Consider the following 7,970-nt stretch of genomic DNA (forward strand, 5'->3'; position numbering starts at 1 on the left):
TGGGGAAGAAGCGCACTTGGCAGCAGCTTAAGATGAAATATAAAGACCTCGGCATGGAGGTACCTCGTTTTGATCACATTTTACACTGTAAAGTGAATATTAAGTGGCTATTTGACTGTGCAGTTGCTTTATCCCTAACATAATGCTGTTTTCGCACACAAATGTCTTCTCATCTATATCATGTTCTGTTAAATAATTAAGTCTATTTAAACTGACACAGACTTCTACTCAGCCAACAGAAAGAAGGCAGATGTCTGTAAAACGGGTGGTGGCCCAGCACCGCTACCTCTAACAGAGGCAGAGGAGCTGGCCCTAAGTCAGAATATTGGAAGGCCAGTGGCTGAGGGGATCCCTGGATGACTCATCCTCTGAGTCTACCCCCCAAGACACAAGTGCCTTGTAATAGGGCTAGATATCTTTTTTAAGACTATTCATACAAATATTTACCTTTTTTTCTTTTGTCTCAATAGATTCTGATGGTGCCGCTCAAAAAGGTAATTGTCTGGAAATGCTAAAACATCTATGCGGTTTGATAGCCATCTCCTGATGAATATTTAATTCTCTGCACAGTAATGCTGCACCTTCATCCACAGGATCGTTGTCAAAAGGACATGCCATGTTTGCGAAAAAGTCGCCTCCTACTGTGCCTAATGGACTTGTAGAACTAGAAGAACTAGGCTTCGCCCAAACTCGCCTGCTGACTGAATGAATGAGGAAATCAAATGTGTGTGGCTGAAAGAGGGCAGAGACAGAGAGAAACTTGAGGTTAATTGAGAAAAACCTGGTCCCTACGGTAACTGACCGAGAGCTTAAGTTACCCCTCTCTCTGAAACAGGCTAGAGTTACCCCTCTTTCTATGGTTTGAGTTACCTCCCTTTGTGAAATGGAAAATTCAGAGTTTCCCTAATTTTAGGGTTAATAAACTCAGAGTTTTCACTAAACCTGCTTTGTGAAACGGACCCCTGCCCAACCCCGCCTGGAACTCAGAACAAAACCAAAAACACCCCAGCCAAGTGCAATCATGAGGCAGGACAGTGGCTTTAGATAATAATCCCCATTGTAATGGCTCCCAAAGTTATGATTTCCCAAGATGCCAAAGTCTGCTAAAATGATTTGTGCAAATGTGTAACAGTGACTGAGCACTGACTCAAATACAGCCCAAGCTGACAAACACAGAAGGGAAGAAGACGTAAATGGAAATGTTATTGGAAGAGCAACCGGCATGAGTCGATGGCAGTTGAATCTATTTCAGTTTAAATAAATAACCAGAAAATAATTAAATTGTTAACAAGGTTTTTCATCACGAAAGTAAGAATAATAAGATAAATGACAAAAAGTCACATTTTACCAATCAGTCGATCAACCAGAATCTGTTACTTTAATTAAAGTAGAATCAAATTAATCAAATTTGATTATGGCAAATTAAGGAGTATAATAATGTTTTACCTCCAAACATGAATTCTGTGAACATCAGCCTACTTTTGAAGCCAGTCAAAGACCCCACACTCCCATCTAGCTATCACCCAACACCCTAATTGAATATAGGCCTAAAAATAATCTGTAAAGCCCTTGCTAGAAGATTAGGAAAAAATAACCTTTCATTATACATCCTGACCAAACAGGTTTTATAAAGGGTGGACATTCTTCCACCAACACACGCAGACTAATTAACATTATAGACTACTCCCTCATAAACGACTGAGAAACCACAATCATCTCTCTAGATGGAGAAAAAGCATTTGATCAGGTTGACTGGAAAGTTTTACTGGCAACTCTACAACAATTTGGATTTGGATTATCTTTCATTAACTGGATAAAGATACTATACACCTCTTCCAAGGCTTGTGTCAGGACAAATGATCAAACCTCTCCCAGGCTTTAGTCTGCAGAGAGGTACCTGAAAAGGTTGCCCACTTTCCCCTCACTTTTTGTAATATTTATTGAACCTCTAGATTCAAGATTCAAAGTTTTTAATTGTCATATGCACAGTGGAAACATGTTTCCTTGTACAATGAAATACTTACTTTGCTGTCTGCAAGAATGCCTGTCAAAGTAGTAAAGATACTATATACAATACAAATATACAAATGAAAAATAATATATATATATATTGAGATCCTCCCACATTGAGAGGAGTCAGATGAGGTGGCTCGGACATCTGGTTAGGATGCCTCCTGGACGCCTCCCTGGTGAGGTGTTCCGGGCACGTCCCACTGGGAGGAGACCCTGGGGAAGACCCAGGACATGTTGGAGAGACTATGTCTCTCGGCTGGCCTGGGAACACCTCAGGGTCCCCCCGGAAGAGTTGGAGGAAGTGGCCGGGGACAGGGACGCCTGGGTTTCTCTGTTAAAGCTGCTGCCCCCGCAACCTACCCCCGGATAAGCGGTAGATGATGGATGGATGGATGGATGGATATATATAGTTATATATTGAATATTGCAAATCGAATGTAAACAGATTGTTGGTAGTGTAAATGTAGAAATGTAGTAGTTCACAATTTATTAGCTGTTATAGAGTGGCAGTGGCGAAAAAAAAGTTCTTGGTCCTGCATTTCACACTTCTGTACCTCTGGCCTCAGGGGAGAAGAGTGAACAGTCCATGTTGGAGCTGGGTGGGGTCTTTGATGATGGAGGCAGCTCTCCTGTGGACTGCGGTTGTAGATGCTCTACAGAGAGGGGACTGAAGTCCTGATGATCCTCTCAGCTGTCTTTACCACTCTATGCAGGCGTTTGCGGTCCATGACTACCGTACCACACAGTGATGCAGCTGGTCAAGATGCTCTCAACAACGCAGTTGTAGAAATTCCTGAGAATCTGCCAAACTTCCTGAGCCTCCTCAGAAAATATAGCCGCCGCTGAGTCTTCTTCATCAGCTGTGTAGTGTTCACTGTCCAGGTGAGGTCCTCGCCGATGTGCACCCCCAGTATTTGAAGATGCTCACCTTCCCCACCGCCAGCTCTTGAATGTATAGTAGCTGATGAGGTCTCCTCTCCTTCCTCATGCCCACTATCATCTCCTTCATTTTGTCTCTGTTGAGGGTGAGGTTGTTGTCCCCACAACATGACACCAGATTTGCCATTTCCCTCCTGTAAGCCTCTACCATCCCTGCCGGTAGCTCGTCCTATCTCTGCGGTGTAATTGAACTTCAGGATGATGTTGTCCTTGGGGGAGGCAACACAGTCGTGGGTGAAGAGGGTGTAGAGGATAGGGCTGAGGACGCACCCCGGTGGGGTGCCCACGTTTGTGATGACACTGGGTAAAGTCCTGTTACCAAACCTGACAGACTGGGGCCTGCCAGTCAGAAAGTCCAGGAGCCAGTCACAGAGGATGGGGTTCAGGCTAGCGGCCACTATCAAGCTATAAGAACATTAAAGACATTCAATCTAAAAAAAGTAGAACATAAAATAAGTCTTTATGCTGATGATGGATCACTTTTCCTCCAAAATTCACAAACATCTCTCTCACAGACAATCACACTCACTAAAAAATTCTCATCAGTCTCTGACTATTCTATCAATTGGTCAAAGTCCACAGTGCTGTCAATTAACTGTAATTCCCAGAAAATACCCACTACCACACGAAAGTCAGGATATGTAAAACATTTAGGTGTTAACATTTCTCAAGACTTTCAGAGCAAACAAAACTCAACTATGTTCAGCTTCTAAAGACAATAGAAGATGATCTCACACGTTGGAACTCCTTACCGATATCACTCATGGGGAGAGTTGGTACTATTGAAATGATGGTCCAATTTCAATTTGATTCATTTCAGTTTTATTTATATAGTGCCAAATCTCAACAAATGTCATCTCAAGGCACTTCAATAACACAGTCCAATTCATTGTAATCATAATCTAATGCAATTAATCAAATTTGAAATTAGAAGAGTTATTTATATGTATGTATATATACACACCTCAGTGAGTACTGACAGACATTAAGTACAGAGTGTCACAGTCTGCTCAGTTTGTCATGTCATAGTTTATGTTAATCATGTATGTTCTAGTCATGTTTTTTCCCTGTCACGTTCAGTTCACTCAAGTCACCTGGTTAATTGTTCACAGCTGCACCTCATGTCACTGATCACTCCCTTCACAGTATTTAGCTTCCTGGTTTACTTTCAGTCACTGCAGAATCTTCACTATCCCTCCATGCTTTGCACGCAGATAAGTCTGGTTTCATGCCTCACAGTATTCATAGCCATAGTCTTGTTTAGTCATAGTATTTTTGTCATAGTCCTGTTTATTCATAGCCTTGTTTTGTTTGTCATAGTCCTTTTTGAGTCCGGCTCTGCCGCGCTTTGTTTTTGCCTTTGCTCCCTGTCTTGTTTTTTGAACTAGAGAACTGCATCTGGGTCCTACCTTCCCATCGATCCTGACACAGAGATGCTCTTGACAGAATAACCATTTGAACATTAAATAATTTGGCAGTTTTTTTTACTGACATTTTTACAATATATTCACAATATATTGACAAGTGAAAATATTAAAAGTGGAAAATACTTTTTTCCTGAATAAACCTGTAATATATCAAGTGTTTTAATGATTTTTAGAACAAATAACTAAAGACATGTTTTACAAATAAAACCAAAGTACTTAGACAACAGTACACTAATGTAAACACAAATTAGTTTTATTATATGATCCTTTTTTAAAATGCAAATAGTTTTGTTTTAAAACCAACAACATGATACTGTTTTTCTCAAGTGTTTTTCCCCTTGAAAAAGACCTAGTCATTGTACTTTATAATAAAGGTCCTAGATGTTCTCATCAAATGACTTTTGGAGATTTGCCTCTGTAGAGCCGCATCAGCCTTGATTGTTCTGTACTCTGAGGGGACTAAATATAATATAGTTTTCGGAAAAACATTTTTAAGATCACACAGAGATTAGGTCGGAGACTCCTGATTTAAACATAACCTGAACCTTTCACATAAAAGAGTGATGACATTAACTCATTTTCACTCCTTCTCCATGGGTGCAGATACCTCAGTCCACAGTGTGTGCTGGTGTATGTGCATGTGAGGATTTGGGAAGAAATAAGTGCATTTGTGTGTTTTAGTGTGGAAGATGAAAGGGATCCAGACTGGCCTTAGGCTCCAATTAAATATGGGCTAAGGTTACTATGGTGATACAGGTGAACTTTATGAATTATTTCTCAGACACAATGGCTGGTTTACACCGCTTAAACTGTGTTTTTCCTGCCTCTGACCTCTAATATTCATATTCTAATACTCAATATTTTGATATATTCAAACTCCTGCACTATGTGGAATAAATGATTATTCAAAATGGCCACAGTATAGACACACAATAAAAGGGTGAATATAATGAAAATATGTATCTTGTTTTTTCAGTAGAGGAAGTTGCTGAAAACAAGACAAAAAATAGCAAAAATATAGTATTTCTAAAATAGCTTTTGGGTAAAATAGCTTTGGGTTCAGGATACAGGACACAGTCAAATCACAAATCAGACTGGGAAAGATTATTCAAAAGTAGAGGTCAAGCACGAGTAGTTAGGCAGTGTAGAAAACAAATCAGACAGTAAACAGGCAGGAAGCAGAGTATCACTCAATTTAGGTATTTAGTAGTACATATCATTACTTTTTCAAATTTTCAAACTTTTTCTAAGTTATATCTCAACTATTTGTTTAAAAAATAGACTAAATTTGTAAAAAGTGATGCTTTAATTAAAGTCATGACGCTCTTTTTGAATGAACTTTTTTATTTACCATTTCTAATAAAATTTTTAGGGTAAATGCATATCACTGTGACAGGAACATTATATTTTAAGAATGGGATATAGTACACATTTTACATTAACTATACATTTTTACATGAACTATTCACTTTAACTATACACAACCTGAATACAATTATGACATCTTTATTTCTGAAATCCCTGCCATTTCCCCCCATAAGTGGCTTTATTACTCCACTGTGAAAGTCCAAAAATGTTATATAATTAGATGAATTTCAAGGTGTCTTTTTCCTTTCTGTATTTTCTACAATATGAACTGGCAATTTTGAATTTAAAAAAAAAAACAACAAAAAGGAAGGAAGTGACAAAAGACAGAGAGTTGATCTGTTGTTGACTGGAAAATGAAACATGTTCAGTTATTTTTATTCGTCCTGTCTGCAACTTCTCCAAATTTTCCTACTTGTTCCTCTTCTTTTGTGAAACTTCTTTTTGGATAGGATTTTATTTTGTCAATTGAATTTAATGACATAAAATCAAAATATTGAGTTTTCGGGGTTTTTCAGTTTCATTTAATGTTTCTGCATTATGTCACGACTCGGTCATTCTGGCCGTCAAAAGGTTGTTGTCGAGTAGTGCCTACACCACACTCAAGACAATGCAGACTCTTTTCATATGTCGTTCCACGATAGTGGAATGACTTACCAAGCACTATCAGATCAGGGCATCCCTATCTATCTTCAAGAAACTCTTGAAGAGCCAGCTCTTCAGAGAGCATCTCCTACCCCAGCACTTACCCTGTACTTTCCTAACCCCTCTCCTGCACTTTCTCTTTCTGTACTTCCCTCTATACCCCGTCACCTCTGACAGAGCCTGAACAGTGTTTTTCCTTCTATGTAGCTTATTGTTAGCTTTGATATTAGCTGCATTGTTATATCCTCATTTGTAAGTCGCTTTGGATAAAAGCGCCAAATGCATAAACATTTCCTTATTATTATTCAGCTCTGTATTCCTGGAAACTTAACAACAATAAAGGACAGATTTTCAAAATTTCCTCTCAGTGTCTTTTACAGCCTTAAGAACAGAATTTATTTGTATTACATGAAGGCTGATCACATTTCTTAACATAAAACAGGATAATATATCTTGAAATGTATTTGTTTTAGGGTCGTTTGTACTTGTTCTGGTAATGTTGTTTTGTTTTCACAAATAAACTGCTGAAATTCTATTTGATCATATAAAACAAGGAGTGGCACCAAACAACTGATATTTCTGTAGCTTAGTATAAGAATAAAAAACAATACAAAGAAATAAAAAGCAAACAAAAACAGAACAAAGCAAAAGCTGATGTTTACATGAATGATTTGAAATAGATTCAATCAGAATGAAAGAAAACACGTTAATTTGCAGACCTTCTACTAACTGCATAAGATTTTTCTTGAAATAAGATTTCATAAAAATGTGCCCATGTTGCTGCTGGCAGATGCAGTCTTTACGTTCAAAGAATAGGGATAGTGGTAGCATCATTGAAATAACATGTGACAGACAAAAACAGTTGTAAAAGGAATTTTTTTTTTTTCATACGATCCATGATTATTCTCTAACCCTATCCAAGTAGGTCAGGTTTCTAAGGGATGTTATATTCAAAAGCCAACCAGAAAGTGACAGCATTTCATTGTAATATATTGGGTTTACATGCTACAAAGGCAATCAACTGTCACTTGGGAGAGGGACTTCTGGAACACTTTGACTGGTGTATTACTAGTGCTTCTCATCCTTGGGTAAGCAGATAAAAGAAGAAATTGACAGTAATGACAAAACGTATCAACATAAACAACAAAAACCTGAGTAACGGCGTAGGGAGAAGGAATCCAGGTGATGACAGTATGACAAGGCCCTGGCAAGGCCTGAAGGGAAATCTATACTGAGGGAAACTAACGAGGAAGTGACTGCAGCTGTGATTGACTGAATAGAAGACAGGTGTAGAAATAGAGATGAGACCCAAACAGGGAAATTGAGGATACTAAGAGTAATGACCAGATTTAAATGCCAGACTGAAACCATGGATAACGTAAGCAAACAAAGAAATTTGAACCAAAAGACTAAATGATCACAAAAACACAAAAAAAACACAAAAAGTTTAGAAACTCAAAGGACAGGAAAAACAGAACATTAAAAACATATTGCGACACTTTTATATTTCTCTTCAATACCTCAATGGAGAATGCTAACTTTGTATGCTCAAGTTCTTTGGTAGAGCTTTGTGGAAACAAG

Source organism: Leuresthes tenuis, unplaced genomic scaffold (genome assembly GCF_036924035.1).
Source record: "Leuresthes tenuis unplaced genomic scaffold, fLeuTen1.0.hap1 SCAF_15, whole genome shotgun sequence".
Classification (NCBI taxonomy): domain Eukaryota; kingdom Metazoa; phylum Chordata; class Actinopteri; order Atheriniformes; family Atherinopsidae; genus Leuresthes; species Leuresthes tenuis.